Source organism: Bombyx mori, chromosome 22 (assembly GCF_030269925.1).
Source record: "Bombyx mori chromosome 22, ASM3026992v2".
NCBI classification, from domain to species: Eukaryota; Metazoa; Arthropoda; class Insecta; order Lepidoptera; family Bombycidae; genus Bombyx; species Bombyx mori.
In genome coordinates, this window is record NC_085128.1 from 15541069 (window position 1) to 15559530 (window position 18462).

Here is an 18462-nt window from a genome sequence, read left to right on the forward strand (position 1 = left end):
CGAGTAAGTCATTAGAAGGATCCTCGAGGTCAGTAGAATAGGTATAAAATAAATAAAACCGTGCAAAAATGCCCTATAGCTGGAAGACCATTCCTTTGTAGTAATTTCTTATATATACAATTTAGAGTAAATGTCAGTGCAAAGCGTTGGTAGAAAAAAAAACCTCATGCGAAAAGTGCGGCGGTATAACATGATGGCGGTTCTGAAATGAACTATGTAGATCAGTTCGTACGAGATTGACTTTTTATCGTAACATAAGAAAAGTGGATGTGGTATTTAATAGTTTTGTATTTTCATCTTCGTGATTCGTGTATCGTAGAACCTATTTACAATGAATTGGAATGTATTGTATTAATATTCGTTTTTTTTTGGTTTGCCCGAAGTACCGCTGTGCCCATATGGTATTAAGTAGTTGCCATTCATGGACAAGCGTCATTTAGTGACCGTCCCGCCCTTTAAGCTGAATTTGATAGCAACCAGTGAGAAGTAGCCAAAATGATGGAGCTTATATGGTACCTATTGCGTCCTATCTTTGTTAGTATTACAGTAGAACAACACTGTTGCATATTTTTTTTTTTTTTTGTTTGTTTTTTTTTGTTCAGGAGGAAATCGCCGGACTTCCACCCTCCACTGGGGATGGAGGGCGGAGCATGTCAGAGTCGAACTGACTAAAACCTCCTGTCGCTCAACAACCAACGTCCAAACCTCGCATGAGACAGAGCTCATGAAGAGGCAAAGGGAGGAAAGTGAAGCGTTTAGTGCGGAGCACATCTCTCCCATCACCCTCCCCCTCGGGACGCCAGACCGGCGGTCGTCGGCGCCACGACCACCAGCCCTCTCGGTCGGCAGGCTATCCGAAGCCCGCCTAGATGGCGCCGGTTAGAGTGAGCTATCCTACGGAATACCCCGCTGGACCAGAACCAGCGTGGGTCGAGGACAGCCAGCCTTCCATCACCCGGATGCTCTCGGATACCGACAGGCAATTCTAGGTAGCACTAACCAATTTAGAAGTGTCAGATTGTTTTTTTTTTGTTGGTCAATTTGATAGCGCAATCCAACGAGCATAATGCTTATTATTAATCCGCCAGAGTTTTGCATGAAGACAACGATCAAATATTTTAACCAAGAAAACTTTGAAGGGGTCAAACGATTTAACCCCTAATCCTCGCTCGTAAAACCGTGGGCGAAAGCTTTTGTCGAACCAAAATTTCGTAATGCAATTAAAAAGTTGATAATGAGAATCACGAAAAAACATTACATAGTATTTCATCTTTTCGCTGAATCCACGAATTTATGTGCCAACGGTATCCAATTTCGCGCGAGCATAATTCGTTTATCTTGGTAATTACGGGCAATTTTATCAAAACAAATGTTGTCGGTATAAAATCACGTCTGTAATCGTAAACGGAATATTTTACCGAATTCAGGTATTTATAAAATTTTCCTAAGACTCATACTAGTGAGGCTCTACGCGCAGCGAGCTCTGTAATGAATCCGTACACAATCTAAGCGAGATTTAGGGCTTCACAAATCGCGTAATCCGCTTCCGAACTGGACCCCGTATAAATCACGAAACAGCGGAACACCAAGTGAATCAACTTTAAACTAATTTATGAACAGAAGACGATATTATTAACACCATTGACTGGCTCAACAAACAGGGGGAAGGCTGTGTAACGTCATTATTTAGTCCAATTTGCTGAATTAGCCTGATAAATGTGTTTGAATTAGCGTTTTCGTTAAGATGCGCGCGCCGGGTTGTAGTAGCAGCGTTCGGCGACTTAGCTCAGTGTTGCCGAGTCGGTCGTAGCTACTGCTACGCTTCGTAGCGCATCTCTGTAGCTACGAGCGCGCGTAACACCGCGTACTACGGTACAAGTTCTAGTGACGTTCCTGTGATACGCATAAGTGAAGTGCTGTGGTCAGTCGTGATATAAGTGTGTGTATCACGGTAAGTTTTTGTGTATTTATGAAATAAATATTATGATCTTATATAGAATTATGAGTTCGTTTGTTTTCCCCAGTCTACTGTTACTACTTGTTTTTTTTTTTTGCTTTGTAGTCGCGTGTTTTGATTCAAATTAATACTATAAATGTTTTGTAAAATGAAAATATCACGATTCGTTGATTCTCTGTTCAATTTGTATGCTTTCCTCAATGTATTATTATACTCTTCTCGTCAAAATTAATTTAATAGTAGGAAAATTAAGAATTATAATTTATCGCCAGAAAGAAGAGGTGGTAATTGTACTAATTCATGTCAGTTAAAAATCTAAAATGAATTGTTTATAGTCAGATAGAACACGTGAAATTAAATGTAGTGTTTTATGTATAGTATATATTATTATAGTAAGTATTTCATATTAGAAAATAAGCAATTAACTGAGCTAGAATCGATCGAAACACTCGATTTTTTTATATAGATTTTAATGACATCGATTTAATTATTTTAAAAAAATTATCTGTCCATTACTAAACTGATATTAATCATCTCAAAAAAAGAAAACAAGTAGCTGACCAATTTTATCATTATTTATATATTATTACTTTGCTGAAATAAAATAAAAAAACAGTATTTTAAAATGACAAGAATACCAAAATCAGCGAATGACTTTATCGTATTATTATATTGTTTTATTCAGTTTAAAGAAGAGTATATACAATAATTGTAAAATATTTTTCATATTTTTTTTTTATTTTTTTTAATAAATTTATATACTTATTGGCACTCGCAGTACATCTCAACAGAATCGCGAGATGCAACTAAGCTTAAAACAATTGTGATATACTCAGAATATTATAATACATTAGGTACACTATTATAATAAACTTAATTTACAAAAGCCATAAAACAAAAAAAACTAGATATACTTATGTTTAAGCTATATACATAACAATTGTTTTACGTGTGTGGGTAGGACGAAAAAAAAGAAACATACAACTCGTATTTAATGCGTTTCAAAGAAAGCCACACAATTTCAAGAGATTAAGAGTGTGGGTCCCTGGAATTCCTTTAATAAAATTGTTACTTGAGGAAATAATTAGACGTATACTCAGCTACGTTTGAAGAAAAAAAAACCGATAATCATTTTAATGAGTTTCAATAGACGATTGAATAAGCTTCTGATGGTAATCATGGCTGCTATTGGTAAATTGACGATTACTGTTTTTTCTAATGAGAATCAACAAATTTTTATGTAACCTAGACGAATTCTTTTTTAACCCGTTTTTATTGTCTTGGTATATGTTTGTGTTTAACTTAATTTTTAACGTCATTTTTATCGACTTTAAAGCGTTTGATTGACTTAAAAATCGGCACACGCATCAAGGATCGATGATGATACAATAATTTAATAAATTAGCGAGAAACCAGTAGAGACAAGTAGCGAGATATTAGGTGGGAAATGGAGAGAAAAGTTTTCCAACAGAAAATAATTAAAATTATGACAAATACATTCATTAGGTATTAAAGAGCTAATAATAAACCAATTAAGTGAACATCCATAATTATACAATACATGTATATGTACACAAAAGCTTATCTTATCCACAATTACTATTTATATTTGATTATTACTGTGGTCATTATTAATGTGCAAAAAATAACGCACATATAACTAGATTATCTCGTATCTAATGAGCAGTGGAAACATATTCGAGACGTGAATAGTTTCCGAACATCGAATATCTTCGATCGAGTTACCAACATCGATACAATCGCTACAAACGGATTCAATAAGCAAACAAATTCGAATCGATTAATTACTATTTCCATTCTCGTGTCGTAATCTCGACGTTACCCATCACTTTGCACCTCAAACAATGCCGTAAACAAACTTCTAGTAAGCTCTCGGACAAAGGACAACATACCGAAATTCGTTCGCTAAGTTAAAACTTGATTGATGCGAGTTCTAATGCTCAGGTAAACATCGCGCCGGTCTGACGATTAATCATGCGAGTGTGTCGTGGGCCTAAGCAAGCGCGTGTTTTGAGGTCGTTCCGCAAACAGAAGTTAGATGGAAAGGGTTTAGGTTTCTTTGCTTTTTATCTCGGACTTAAAGATAAATTACTAGAGTTTAAAAAAAAAAAAAAAATTTAACAAAACGCTTTGTTGGAAAAGGAAATGAGAAAGAAAGAAAAACATAGTGATAAATACGTTGAAGTCTAAGCGTGGTAATGGCGTCTGAGATGTTTTTATAAATAAAAGTAAAATACAACGTGTATTTATTTAATTAGATGTGAAGAGGGATGACGGATTAAGTTCAGCTGTCGTCTTTCTCTCTTTAGTTTATTTTCAACGTATTTAACAACAGTACAGTGAAGAACTTAAAAAGTTGTCGTTGCCTAATAGATAAGTCCGTGGTCTTGTACTGAATGATGTGACTAGACTGTGTACTGGTGGTAGGAGCTCTTGTAAGTCCGCGCGGGAAGGTACCACCACCCCACCTATTTCTGCCGTGAAGCAGTAATGCGTTTCGGTTTGAAGGCCGTTGTAACTATACTGAGACCTTAGAATTTATATCTCAAGGTGGGTGGCGCATTTATGTTGTAGATGTCTATGGGCTCCAGTAACCACTTTACACCAGGTGGGCTGTGAGCTCGTCCAACCATCTAAGCAATAAAAAAAAGGTCTCCAAGAATATAGCTACTTAATAGAATCGAGAAGGGAGGATCATCAACCAACCTGGGAAATTGTCCGATAGTTATTACTCGGAACTTTAAGACATGTAAACTTTTCTTGAAAATATCGTTCGCGCGATTCAGGTATCTGTCAAATAGATTGTGTTCCATCTGCTAAATCATAAAGATATCGGAATCAAAGCTACATTTTAAATAATGTCAACTTTTTTTTCTTAAATCGCAGTATTCATTTTTTGGACCAGTTTGATAAATGAAGGATGAACACAGCTTTTACGGTATTTATTCATGATACCCGTGCATGATATATAAAACATATATTATATTTATATATAAATTAGCATCAAGTTTGTTCGTACATACATTTTATATTATAATGAGATTAAATAAATATTATTTCCAAAGTCGGTGATTACGTTTTACGTAATGTCGGAGTCACGTTTCTAATTATTTTTCTGACTCTTGTTTAAATTATATTCAGTACTAACTTTATTGAAAAATTAAGCTTTGCTTTAAATAAAATTTAGAAAAACATTTAAATTAATTAAATTTAAATGTTTTTTTGGTAAAATACATCATTGCTATTAATCTCTATATATAAAAATGAATTGCTGTTCGTTAGTCTCGCTAAAACTCGAGAACGGCTGGACCGATTTGGCTAATTTTGGTCTTGAATTATTCGTGGAAGTCCAGGGAAGGTTTAAAAGGTGAGAAAATATAAAAAAGCTCGGAATTATATAAAAACAAACAATTTTGTTTTTCCCTTGATGTGTCCCCTTGATGTGTCTTTTATTTATCATTGAGGCACTACGAAGTCTGCCGGGTCAGCTAGTATAAAATTTTCTTAATTACCGTAAGTGCGCTATCAATTGTCACTATTTTTAGCCAGTTATAGGATATTTGAAACATATCGCTTTGAGCCATAAGATCTTCGACCAATTATCTAAGTTAAATTGAATCCAATGGTATTGATAGGTATGTTTTATTGTACCATAAAATACGGTTAACCTTATTTTGTTGTTAATATGTCTTATGGCCTTTGACTTGTGACTCTATTGGTATTATGGTCCATTAATTAGCACGGCAGACAATGAGTTAATCACTACATAGTATAAAACAAAGTCGCTTTCTCTGTCCCTATATCTGTCTGTCCATATGTATGCTTAAATCTTTAAAACTACGCAACGGATTTTGATGCGGTTTTTTAATGGATAGAGTGATTGAAGAGGAAAGTTTATATGTATAATAACATCCATTAAATAGTGGAGAAATCAATAAAAAAATGCAGTTTCCGAAGCGAAGCGAGGGCGGGTCGCTAGTATTCTATAATATAAAGTGTATAAAAGTATAAAGTGGTTATTTCATCTCCTTGGCTTTTGAATATACATTTGTATGTATAATTGATAAAACGAATTTAGTGTTGTCAGTCGCAAATCGGTGTTCTGTCGCAAATAATACCGATTCAGGGATTTCAAATAAAAAAATATAATTCGTTAACTTGATAAGCAAACAGAGTAAAATGTATTGGATGCACAATTTATTTCACCTTTATTGAAGCCGTTTGCCATGCGGGTCTATAAGTCTGTCGATGTCTCGTATACGTATTTCTAACGCTCATAACACAACTAACATTCTTAACTTGCTGCAATTGGACACCGCCTCAGAGAGCAAGGCCACGACCCTCGGTCTTTTTTTTATTTATTTTTTATTGCCCTTGTAGGCAGACGAGCATACGGCCCACCTGATGGTGAGTGGTTACCGTCGCCCATGGACTTCAGCAATGCCAGGGGCAGAGCCAAGCCGCTGCCTAATTCTCTGGGTCGTACCTGGTCCAGAAATTATCCATTGCGATACAGTGTGGCAATGCTGCCAGCGTAATGGGTACTTTCGGGCCGGGTGCGATCCAGAGTGGCTTGTTTGACTAGCCGATGCCTACGTGCGCATTGCTGTTAGCGTGGACCTATATGTCACTTATGACGACGCTTGCAGCTGAAAATAAGTATTGTACTTTTTGACAAAGCGTGTTGCTGATAACTCTGTTTCTATTATAATCTGACGAAGCGTGTTGCCGATAATAATATGTACTTTTAGGTTATTAAACTACCTTGCATTTTGATTATAAAATTAATAATAATTAACATTCTTAACTTAAAACGTTGACTGCCGTGTAGGTCACCGGTGACCTACGCGGCGCTCTGAAGTAATTGTGTCGGTTTCTGTTACTAAGGACCCTGATTGCCTAGCTTTGCCTTCTATTATTTAATGTAGGTATGTTTTAGTCTGTAAGTCTCTTTGAAATAGATTAATTCTCAGTATCTTCAGATTCGTTTTTCCCAGAGTCTACTAGATATTCCGATGCCTTAGCAAGAAGATCGAAGAGAGAAATCGACATAATTACTTCAGTGCCCCACGTAGGGCACCGGTGACATACATAGCAGTTAGCGTGTTAAGGCTGTTTTCAATATGAAACATTTGCTAAAAAAAGATGTGTGGTGTCGTGGGACACCGGATAGGAACGAAGTTTCTTATTAGAGAAATAGTAATTTTAAGTTCTATTCGAGGCATAAAGAAAATAAAACTGGAGATTTCGCAACAACCCACGGTCATTCGATAACGTGCGAACTTATTGTGGTACACTTCATTCAGGGTTGTTTGCATAAGAGTTAGTGTATTGCGCAAACGAACGCTCTGAAATCGTGGTCAATGAATGATAAAAAATGTTTTTTTTTAACGTTATTACAAAGTTAAGTCGTACACTGTGTGCGTTACTAATAAAAATCTTACGTTACGGACGTTTTTTTCCGGTTAGGGTACCCATCCGCATCGTCCCATAAAGAACTTCGTTCTAAAAACAATGATTAATTCTGCCTACAAATTACTGGGTGTACCTAGTAAAACTATTTCAGGGCTCATTGATACACTCCTGTCAATCAAACGTTACGTTCCGACTGGTATCGCTATCGAAATTCGAAACGTCAAGATCACAATTATGATCTGACGTTTGTGTATTGTCAACTGTCAAACGCAAGCGTTATGTCAATGCGAATGAAGTGCGTTCAAGTTGTAGGCGCTAATTAATTTGTTCTGTCAGTCTTTGTTTCATGTTTGATCATAAATATTAGATTTGTTGTTTTCATGGACGCCCACTGAGCTTCGATTACGAGTTTTAATATAAGAAACGTTTCCGTGCAGTTTACAATAAGTTTCCGATGAGTGTGTCAATTTTAAAAATATGAAGAAAAAAAAACACGTTGCTTATTGGAACGAAGTTCCTTACGGCAGGCTTGGAGGAGATAGGGATTTTGCTGCGCGATCGAACTGAAAAAAATGTGATAGTAAAAACAGTAAGAAAAAGTCCGTGGAATAAGGCCTTGTTTTCCGCACAGCGATATTTCACCGCGCGATTTTTTTCTCGTAATTCTTTTTTTTTTTTTATATGGAACTTCGTTCCTAACCGGTGTCCCACGACACCACATACCTTTTTTATTTTATACGAAACTACTGCATCACAGTGTAGCGAGTAGGTAAGTACCTATCTCTAAGCAGCTCCACATCGTATGACGCTTACGTCATATCGCCTTATTTTCTTACAGACCTATCTGTGACAAATGCCGGTATAACCGCTTATAACTAGATCAAAGATGACCAACGGTGCGTCTATTGTATTACGCACCGCCCTCCAAGATGGCCGAGACTGTACCTTTTGTTTTACGGTCATCAGCCTTTCCTTTATTTATGTAATAGAAAACAGTGCCAGGATCGAATTATTATTATTGCTAATTAATTTTTAGTATACGAATGCGTGTTGTTGTTATTTTATTCATTGCGCTTTGTAAAATTTACCTTGTAACGCAGCGTTCCGTTTCGCGGGGCAACAGTAGCTAAAGGGAATGTGACTCAGGTCCGTGTTGCGACGACCTACCCCGCGCTACCCGCGCCCGCGCATCTGTTGCATCATTCGCACCCCCAAATGCCCCCAATTAGTGCGCGCCAGACTTTGAAGCGGAATACACGCGTCCCCGGTCGATACCGGAACTGACAATCCGAGAGTCTCATGACAGTCGGGCACCTAACATTAAAATCTAACTAATACAAGTAATAAAAGTCGCCGTTGTTTAACTTCAATGTACTGCTTCACGTCGTCAGGTCTGTCTTTGAGTATTATTACACTCGAACAGCAAACTGCAAGTGGTTGAAAGTTAAGTACAAACAGTTAATTCACTAAAAACAAAAAAAAATGTTTTTGAGTGTTTACTATCCAGCTATCTTGAGGTCGACGGCTGTATATATAGATAGAAAGAGAACATACTTACTTTATTGCACACTAAAACACAATTAACATCAGAAAACAGTCAACAAGCAGATACGTTTGTATAATAAATAAATAAATAATAATAAATAAATATTCACTAACAGTCACGCCACGTTAACTGGTCCCGTGATAAGTTCGTAAAGAACTTGTGTTACAGGTACCAGATAACGGATATAAATGTAAGATTTTTATTATACACATACATATATTTAATATACATCCATAACCCTGGAAAATACATTTATATTTATCATACAAATATCTTCCCTTGGAGGGATTCGAACCCGCGACCCCCTTGTGTAGTGACCATGTCACTTATCACTACACCAGACGGCCGTTAATAGGCGTTTAATTACCCGAAATTCTGGATAGATAAAAATACAGCAGGTATGTTGCGGTATACTATTAACAACACATTATTAAAGGAAATACGTACATACAATAAATAGATATATACCGTTAAACATAATATGAAATCACCATATGATTTAAATATGTTGTATTATTCCACGAATGCAGTATCTCATGGTTGCGCCACTCTTGAAACCGGAGGTATAAACGATAGAGATATAGATAGGATAGTGGTATCTACCCGGTGTTAATTCCGCTCAAATACTTCGGTTAATTTAACTTACCTGCTCCATCTTTATTATATACAGACCTATGTTGTTTCAATTCAAAGGGAGAAAGATAACCTGGGTACAACTCAATAAACTAATATTAAAGATTCTCGATAAGACGACCGTGTGTTCTATCAAACATCAGAAAGCTATTGTTTTCATGAAATGTCTTTGATTAAGGATGTCCTACAGTCCAATATGAAAGCGATAATAGAACTGTACTATTGTGTTACATGGCTATACGTTTTTCATTGTTCCTGTGTTTGGTGAAGTTTGTATGATCAGTTTGTTGATCTTAATATACTAAGAAAGAAACATTCGTAGTCCGTTCAAATGCTGCTGTAAAGATTTTACATTGCATATAGAAAGATGAATAAAGATACTCCCGTCTGGCTTAGAGCTTCCGTGAGCCAGTCACATATTTAATTTCGTATACTCGTTTAAAACTATAGAGATGTTGTTCCAAATTGGATTTTTTAAAAATTCTATTCGCAGTGGTTCGGTAAAGGACCGATGATTGAAGGTAATTTAATAAAATTGGTATAACAAACGAAGATCATTTCTGATCGACGATGTTCTTTTATTGTCACGTAATGTTTAGTCAGGCTCTCAACAATCTTACCCCGCGCGCCCCTTTTGCGCGGGGACCTCGTAGGAGGTTCGGCCCTCTAACCGAAAAAAAAAAAAAAAAAAAAAACAAAAAAAGGCTCTCAACAATCTGCTACTAGAGAATCTTCAGCTACTTCGGTCACATTGCCCGCCGATAGCCAGATAACTTGCACAAAGTGATAATGACGGGCAAAGTGGAAGGAAAGAGATCCCGCGGTCGATAATCTAGCCATTGGTGGGACCAAATTACTACAAGTGAACTGGGCTGCCAGTCGCAACCGCCCTATGAGAAGCTGAGGACTGGACGAGGTGGAAACAGCTCACGGGACAGGCCACGGTCAAGTTTTAACGACACGACCTTCAGTAATGATGAAAGCGACGAAGAAGAATGTATCAGGATCGAAAATATGCTTGTCTTTTTTTTATGATTGAGAGATTACTGGTGGCCCGAAGGCCTTTCCAGTTTCACCGCTAGACGATCGCAGAACTTATACGCTGCGATTTCTTTTTGTACAAGTAGACTACATCATAACTATTTAAACCGATGTAGCTTGAAGGATTACGAGGTTGAAGTGGTAGTAGACAAGGCATTTTGCTCGAAGAACAGATAGCCACCAGGGCCAAAAAATTCTTGACAGGTGACCTCGAACCGAAAAACGCAGAGTGGGTAAGCCTCCCACAAGGTAAGCTATTAAGTACGGTGAATACGGGCTGCGCAGAACCGGTCTTGATGGCGAACTTTGGGGTTCGCCAATGTCCAGAATTGGACGTCTGTGGGCTGAAAAAGAAATAGAAACACATCCCACCATCATCTAGTGTTGAGTGTAAAAAAATCGCAATTGATTTTTTTTTGAATCTGCGTAATTAGAAATAGCATAGTGGTGGCAGGTCGCATTGTGAACGGGCATGGATAGGTGTCATCCTGCCTTCACCTGAAGTGATGCAGTTATGCTTTCAACAGATAATTTCATATAAGTTTTACAGTAAAATTCAGATTTAGACCTCTTTAATCAAAATGAGCAGTTGTTTTGTTACGCCACCCTTCCTGGTGGTACGACATGTATCCAGGTTTAAAATGTGGTAGGTAAACGAGCTTCTAACTAGCTTAATTTTCTGGTCATTCTTGCTCGTGAATGTAGGCACTTATAGAAGAAGATTCATCGATACATTGCTGGAATACATTCGAATTGATGTCTAGAAACCTTTTTTTTATTGCTTAGATGGTTGGACGAGCTCACAGCCCACCTGATGTTAAGTGTTTACTGGAGCCCATAGATATCTACAAAGTAAAAGCGCCACCCACCTTGAGATATAAGTTCTAAAGTCTCAGTATAGTTACAACGGCTGCCCTACCCTTTAAGCCGAAACGCATTACTGCTTCACAGCAGAAATAGACAGGGCGGTGGTACCTACCCGTGCGGACTTAAGAGGTCCTACCACCAGTAATTACGCAAAAAAACATAGAAATGTGAAAGTTTTGCGTTCGACTTTACATGTATTATGAATTTTTTTACTTGTCCATTATATGCGGGTTGCTGGTCAAGTTTGTTTTCTATTTACTTAAACTATTGTTCGTCAAATTATGGAAATGCGACCATAATCACAGACATCTAAATATTTGGACTAATTATATTTTGAACCAAAAAGCAAGTATAATATGTAATTACACTTGCTTTTTGGTTCTGTTATCACCATTTAAAAAATCTGTTTCCGACTTTTTTTTCAAAACTCGTCAATTGTTAATAAAAGCAAAAGAAAAGAAATTCAGTTGACAAGCACACAAGAAATTAGTACTTAATTGTTTTGTTTTCTGCGAAAAAATAAATGCTTTGTAATTTGTGTATGTATATAGATAAGTCATAGCTTACATCAATTGAAGCATCCCGCGTGTGACACAGAGCACGTGAGTCGTATAGCTTCCGGCGATTCTTCAAAAAGTTATGTATTCAAAATGTATATTATTTTTCTACGAACAACGACTTTTTGACGTGACAACGTCTTATAATTCGATGGAGCCGGCTGCACGCACGAAAAAACATGACTCATGCGGCGTTACCTCGCTCTGAGGTGTACATGTTTTCGTCAAGTATGAAGTTCAGTGAAAAGTGATTGTGGTGTCAATTGTTTATAGCAACGATAATTGCGATAATTGAAAAATGAAACCATTCCATCAGTATTTTCTTATGACGTTGTCACGTTCAACTATCGTCAGTAAACCGACTTTACAGACAACCGATTTTTTTTCTACCTATGCTGATAGCCTCGAGAGGCTATTTCAGCTTCACCCTAACGTGTAGGTGAACTCACGGGGCTCGAACCGGAGTGTTGTAAACACTGGCCCTAGCAACAGTAGTGCGTCGCAGAATCTACCACCGGAAACGTGACCCACTGAGAAGATCCGGCGAGAAACTCAGTGGGCAACAACGACTAAGGACAAGTTAGTTCTGCAAAATCTATAGCTGTACCTTATATAGCTGTTATATAACTGTTCTAGAAAAAAGTCAAAATCTGCGGACTAAACTAAAAGACGAACAAAATAGTTTCATATTAAAAATATATTCCTTATGAAAGTTGCATGTGATATGTTTGCTTATTTATATTTTTTATTGCTAAGATGGATGGACGTGCTCACAGCCCACCTGGTGTTAAGTGGTTACTGGAGCTCACAGACATCTACAACGTAAATGGGCCACCAACCTTGAGATATAAGTTCTAAGGTCTCAAGTATAGTTACAACGGCTGCCCTACCCTTCAAACCGAAACGCATTACTGCTTCACGGCAGAAATAGGCGCGTTAGTGGTACCTACCCGTCCGGACTCACAAGACGTCCTACCACCAGTAAATTAGTGTTTCTTTTGGGATATAGTCGAAAGTAGAGTCGCGAAAATTCGAAGTCCACTCGCAGTGCCACTTATGGAAGTAAGCTCTATGCTTACAAACAAAAAATAAATACGTGCGTAATTTATATTCTTTCAATGTTTTCTTCATTAAAACGACATTAAAATAGTATAGTTTCGGTCGTTGGTGACGTAACCTAAGAGTTACATTTGCGAGGGACACGAGGGGAATACTTCTGAAAGTGGACGCCAGCCATTGTCTCGTCCTGATATAATTACTTTAGATAAGGAAAGCTTTGTCTTACTGCGGCATGGGAAATTGCGTTACAAGACAAACTGTTTTTTTTTTGTACTAAACGAGAAAAATAAACAGTATAATAAATTTTGTCTAAGAGTTGATGGCAAAAAAAACATGGGCAGGCAAGATTTTATCTATGATCATGTTTTCTAACCTACTAATTCTAATACCTACTTAGCGACAGGTAATATCCCTTAGTAATATTGCGAAACTCATACGATCAATGTTTGAGCAAATATATATCCGAGCCTCAAAGATAAAGTTAGTGTATTATGTACCGAGGATCATAGAATTCATGACTGGAATACCACTGCCTACATTAAGACTTGAGACAAATGAATAAATATTATTCTACAGATGCCCTCCCATCTCTCAATTCGGAGAGCATGACTATTCCACGCACCTTGAACTTTGCCTATATTCCTGAGCGACTGAGATACCTCACCATTAGATGGTTTAGATGCTCGTCTGATCGCAGCTGGCAGCTTATCTGCTCATCTATACCTTATAGCCTGTGTTGTCTTCTCTACGTCTTTGTTAAACTTTTTGCTGCTAATGTAACGTGAAATAATATTAAAATGAAGCAGAATAAATTCAACCTTTTTTTTTTGTTTCAAGACAAGTTATATTTTATGTTAATCAAACAAAATAAGAAAATTTTCTAGCTCTAAGCGTGTATTCAGAAGATCGGTCCCTTTTCAGAAACTGAAGAAAAAAAATACGTCTCCCACCAAACATCCCCGAGATATTGAATTTGTAGAATTGTGTATTGAGATTATTTTTACAAGAGTCAGTCTTATGTTTTTTTTTGTTTGGTTTTCGCTAAGTTCTATTATGGAACTTATAAATATTTTTTTGTTAAAATGGATTAATAAAAAAATCGAAACAGCGTTAATGAAATTGTGTACTAATATGGGCAGAAAACTATATCGATTCGCCAATCTAAGTAACGATTTAACAATTCGCATTTGGTGAGTTCGCAACACGATACACATCACGGCGTCAACTCATGTCTCAAGGTGGGTGATGGCCGTTGTAGATGTCAATGGGCTCCGGTAACCACTTAACACCAGGTGGGCCGTGACCTCGTCCACACATCTAAGCAATAAAAAAAAGAAAACATACGGTAGTTAGCACAATATTCGAATGTCGACGAATAATAGATACATTAATCATCGTATAATAGATATTAATCATTAAATAATTCGAAACATCGGAAATAATAATAAAAATAACATAAAAACCCAAGAATAAACGGTAAAAGTAGTTTTAATCGTTTATTGTTCACTAATCTTCAAATAATTCACTAAACAATTTAATTTTCAATTTTGTTGTAATATTGCGTTACATTAGTAAAACGAAACATAAAAAAGCATTTGAAAATTGTGTAAGAAACACAATATCCTTAAAGCAGTTTAAAGCGATTTTAATCTTGTTTACAAACAGCGAAACCTAAGAAAATACTGAGGTGATTTTATGTTCAAAAGCTCAATAGCTCTTAAGGGTTGACTACGAATCTTTTATTGGTAGGGCGTCTTATGAGTCCGCACGGGTAGGCACCATGACCCTGCCTCTTTCTGCAGTAATGCGTTTCAGCTTTGTACTGTGAAATTGAGACGCAGAGCTCATGTCTCAAAGTGGATGACGTCATTTACGTTGTTAATCTCTATGGAGCTTACAATCGTCCAGTCCAGTTAAGCAATAAAAAAATTTGAATATTATTAAGAAACTAGCTGACCCGGCAAACTTCGTAATGCCTCAATCGATAAATAAAAGACCTAAACTTTTGTATAAAATAAACTTAAAACAAACAAAAGGAACCCGTCCGACGGGGGACACATCAAAGGAAAAACAAAATTGTTATTTTTATTTAATTCCGAGCATTTTCATATTTATCCACCTTTAAAGCCTTCTCTGGACTTGCACAAATAATTCAAGACCAAAATTAGCTAAATCGGTCCAGCCGTTCTCGAGTTTTAGCGAGACTAACGAACAGCAATTCATTTTTATATATATAGATATCGTAAGCCGTAAGCCGATATACAGTTGCGGCTATGTGAGATGATTCTATTACCACATTATGATATTTATTCGGTATAAAAAATTCCTCAAGTTAAACATTTTCCAGGAAAATCATTCCCGAGACACGTTAACTCGTACAAAAGAACCACACACACTCAATGGTTGTTTCCGGGAATTTTCAACTTAAAAGCTGTTCACCCGCTACTTCTATGAACTCTTAACGGAGAACTGAGTCAAGTACAGACACGCCTTAAGTGAGACGCCTCGCTGTGAAAAAATTAAGATATGGGATGTATTTTTTTGTAAACTTGACGAGGAAGAATGCAAAATCTATTGGATTTTATTGTGTTTTTGATTATGTGAAAAGAAAGATGGGCGCGCTTGATGGCAACTCGATTATTTTATGGACATCATCAATGCCAGGAGGACGGCCAAGCCACTGCCAATCATAAAGGTTACATAGTCCCAACAAGGACATGCCATATCACTCAATAAATACTGCGGTGTGTTTTAATCGCACATTAGCAAAGTGGTTTGACACCATGAAAAGTCTTTTCCCCAATCTATTAATAAAATCAAAGCTCGGGACAAAAGTTCCGCAACACATTCAAGACATAGACCTCATGTTGCGCTTTCGCCTGTGGTCCCTGGTCACCAAATAACAATCTATTGCAAAAAAGGCCATAAAATATGTTCGATTCTCTTGACACAAAATAATTCAAATTCAGTAAATTCTATGTGACATTGAGGCGCATCACATATCGACATATTCGTATTGCGCCTAAGAAAGTTTCTCACAAATTATACTAGTTGAATTTCCCAGTGTGACCGTTTTATACTGTATTGTGTTTGGAGTTCCGCGGACTGAGTGAGTATCGACGTCACAAGATACCGCGGGTCAGTTATACTTTTTCTTAAAATCGATTTGTTAATCAATTATTAAATTAAATCAATTATCGACAATGTTTGACTGTCACTATCTAGTATCCGTTACTTTCGCAAACAAAATACATCAACAACCGCATTGACAGAGAGAGTCACTTTAACGAAAGCAAAATAAAATGTTACAATAATACTTCGAACTTTTTTAGGTAGGAGGTAGGTACCACCACCCTGCCTATTTCTGCCGTGAAGCAGTAATGCGTTTCGGTTTGAAGGGTGGGGCAGCCGTTGTAACTATACTTGAGACCTTAGAACTTATATCTCAAGGTGGGTGGCGCATTTTACGTTGTAGATGTCTATGGGCTCCAGTAACTACTTAACACCAGGTGGGCTGTGAGCTCGTCCACCCATCTAAGCAATAAAAAAAATTTATTATTTTTATATCAATAAACTCATACTGTATCTGTAGTGAATAATATAGAGTGCTAAAATTGACAATTGCACGGCGCTCCGTAGATAAAAGGTGATGCATTTTCAGTTGAATAAGTTTTTCCGGTGGAAGATCACAAAAGGCGGAACGCTCTTGATGCAGTCGATACAGTCGACAAAAGAGAGTTCGCTTTGAGTTTGTCCATTTTTGAATTCTCACTATAATAATCTAGAGTACGAATTTATTATTGACTAGCGACCCGCCCTCGCTTCGCTTCGGAAACATTAAATTTTATTATTGATAGTTGAGTCCCGCGATGTTACCCGCGGTTATTGTCGTACCGCGGGGCAAATCTAGTCAAAAAAGTCTATGTTACTCCTTATATCATCAGCTATCTGTCAGTGAAAGTCCCGTCAAAATCGGTCCAGCCGTTCCAGAGATTAGCCGGAACAAACAGACAGAGAGACAAAAATTGTAAAAAATATTAGTTTGGTGTATATAACTACATAGTATAAAACAAAGTCGCTTTCTCATACCCTATATCTGTCTGTCCGTATGTATGCTTAAATCTTTAAAACTACGCAACGGATTTTGATGCGGTTTTTTTAATAGATAGAGCAATTGAAGAGGAAGGTTTATATGTATAATAACATCCATTAAATAGTGGGGAAATCAATAAAAAAATTAAAAACACTTTCCGAAACAGTTATGCATGTAGTAAAAAGCGGTTATTTCAATATTACAAACAGACACTCCAATTTTATTTATATGTATATAGATGGTTCCATTTAGGTGTTCTTATATGTAACTATTTGACTTTAGATCCAGGTCACAGTATTATTGTTAGGGTTGCAGCGCGTCGCATCCAAATTAAAATTTCGCCGAATCACCTAAACGCTTAATTTCCGTTGAGGCAGAAGATGTGTAAGAAAAGGAGGCAAGATTTTGATCACCTCGTTCCGCGGGACGTTTGGTTATAAGAATATAACCATAGATAATATGAATAATAGATTTATAGAAGTCTTCAGATCACCATACACTAAACACTAAAGTATGAAATGTGTTTAATAATATATTATTTTATTTACGGCCCATCTGATATTAAATGGTTATGGATATGGTACCATGAATGACGTCATCAAACTTCGACTTGAACTCGGGATCTTAATTGGCTTGCATAACGGCTGTTCAAGCGTGAACGCATTTAGCCCACTGAGTTTCTCGCCGGATCTTCTCAATAGGTCACGTTTCCGATCCGTTGGTAGATTCGGCAAAGCACTGCTCTTGCTAGGGCCAGTGCTAGCAACACTCCAGTTTGAGCTGAGGAGAAGCTGAATAGCTTCTCGAGGCTGTCAGCAAAGGTAGGTAAAAAAAGACGAACGAATCGTTTGGCAGTAAAAATCGGTGGGACAGTGGTATCCAATCGTGCGAACTCATCGTAGTATCTTGTTTCTCTGATAAATCCTCCCTTAGTCCCTGCTTAAGGACACCTATGGGTAAGATGGAAGGGTATTCTAGATCAACCATCCAGATACCACACAGCTGAAATACTTGAATGTTTCAATATTCGTTTATTTTATCTTTTTTTTTTTTTAATAGAATTTTTTTTTGATTTTAAAGAAAAAAAAAAAATTATCTTTAAAACAAAAAAATGTTTTAGCAAACTGAAAGAGACTGAAACCGTAAGAGATTTAAAGTTGAGAAGCTTTTATCGAATGCAATAAATTACGCAATCATTTCTGAAACTTAGTTTTACGAGCGTCGAAATACGGTGATAAGGGAAGACAGTTCGAAATCGTTATTTTATGTCCAA

General features: G+C 36.9%; 1 protein-coding gene across 1 annotated transcript in view; it reads left to right on the forward strand.

Moving 5' to 3' along the window:
- Positions 1-1788: 1788 nt before the first annotated feature.
- Positions 1789-18462, forward strand: part of LOC105841416 (uncharacterized) — a 312744-nt gene continuing 296070 nt past the window's right edge. Inside the window, exon 1 of the mRNA XM_021347008.3 lies at positions 1789-1951. The gene's annotated coding sequence lies outside the window, so the exon portion shown is untranslated. The remainder of the gene's footprint in view (positions 1952-18462) is intronic.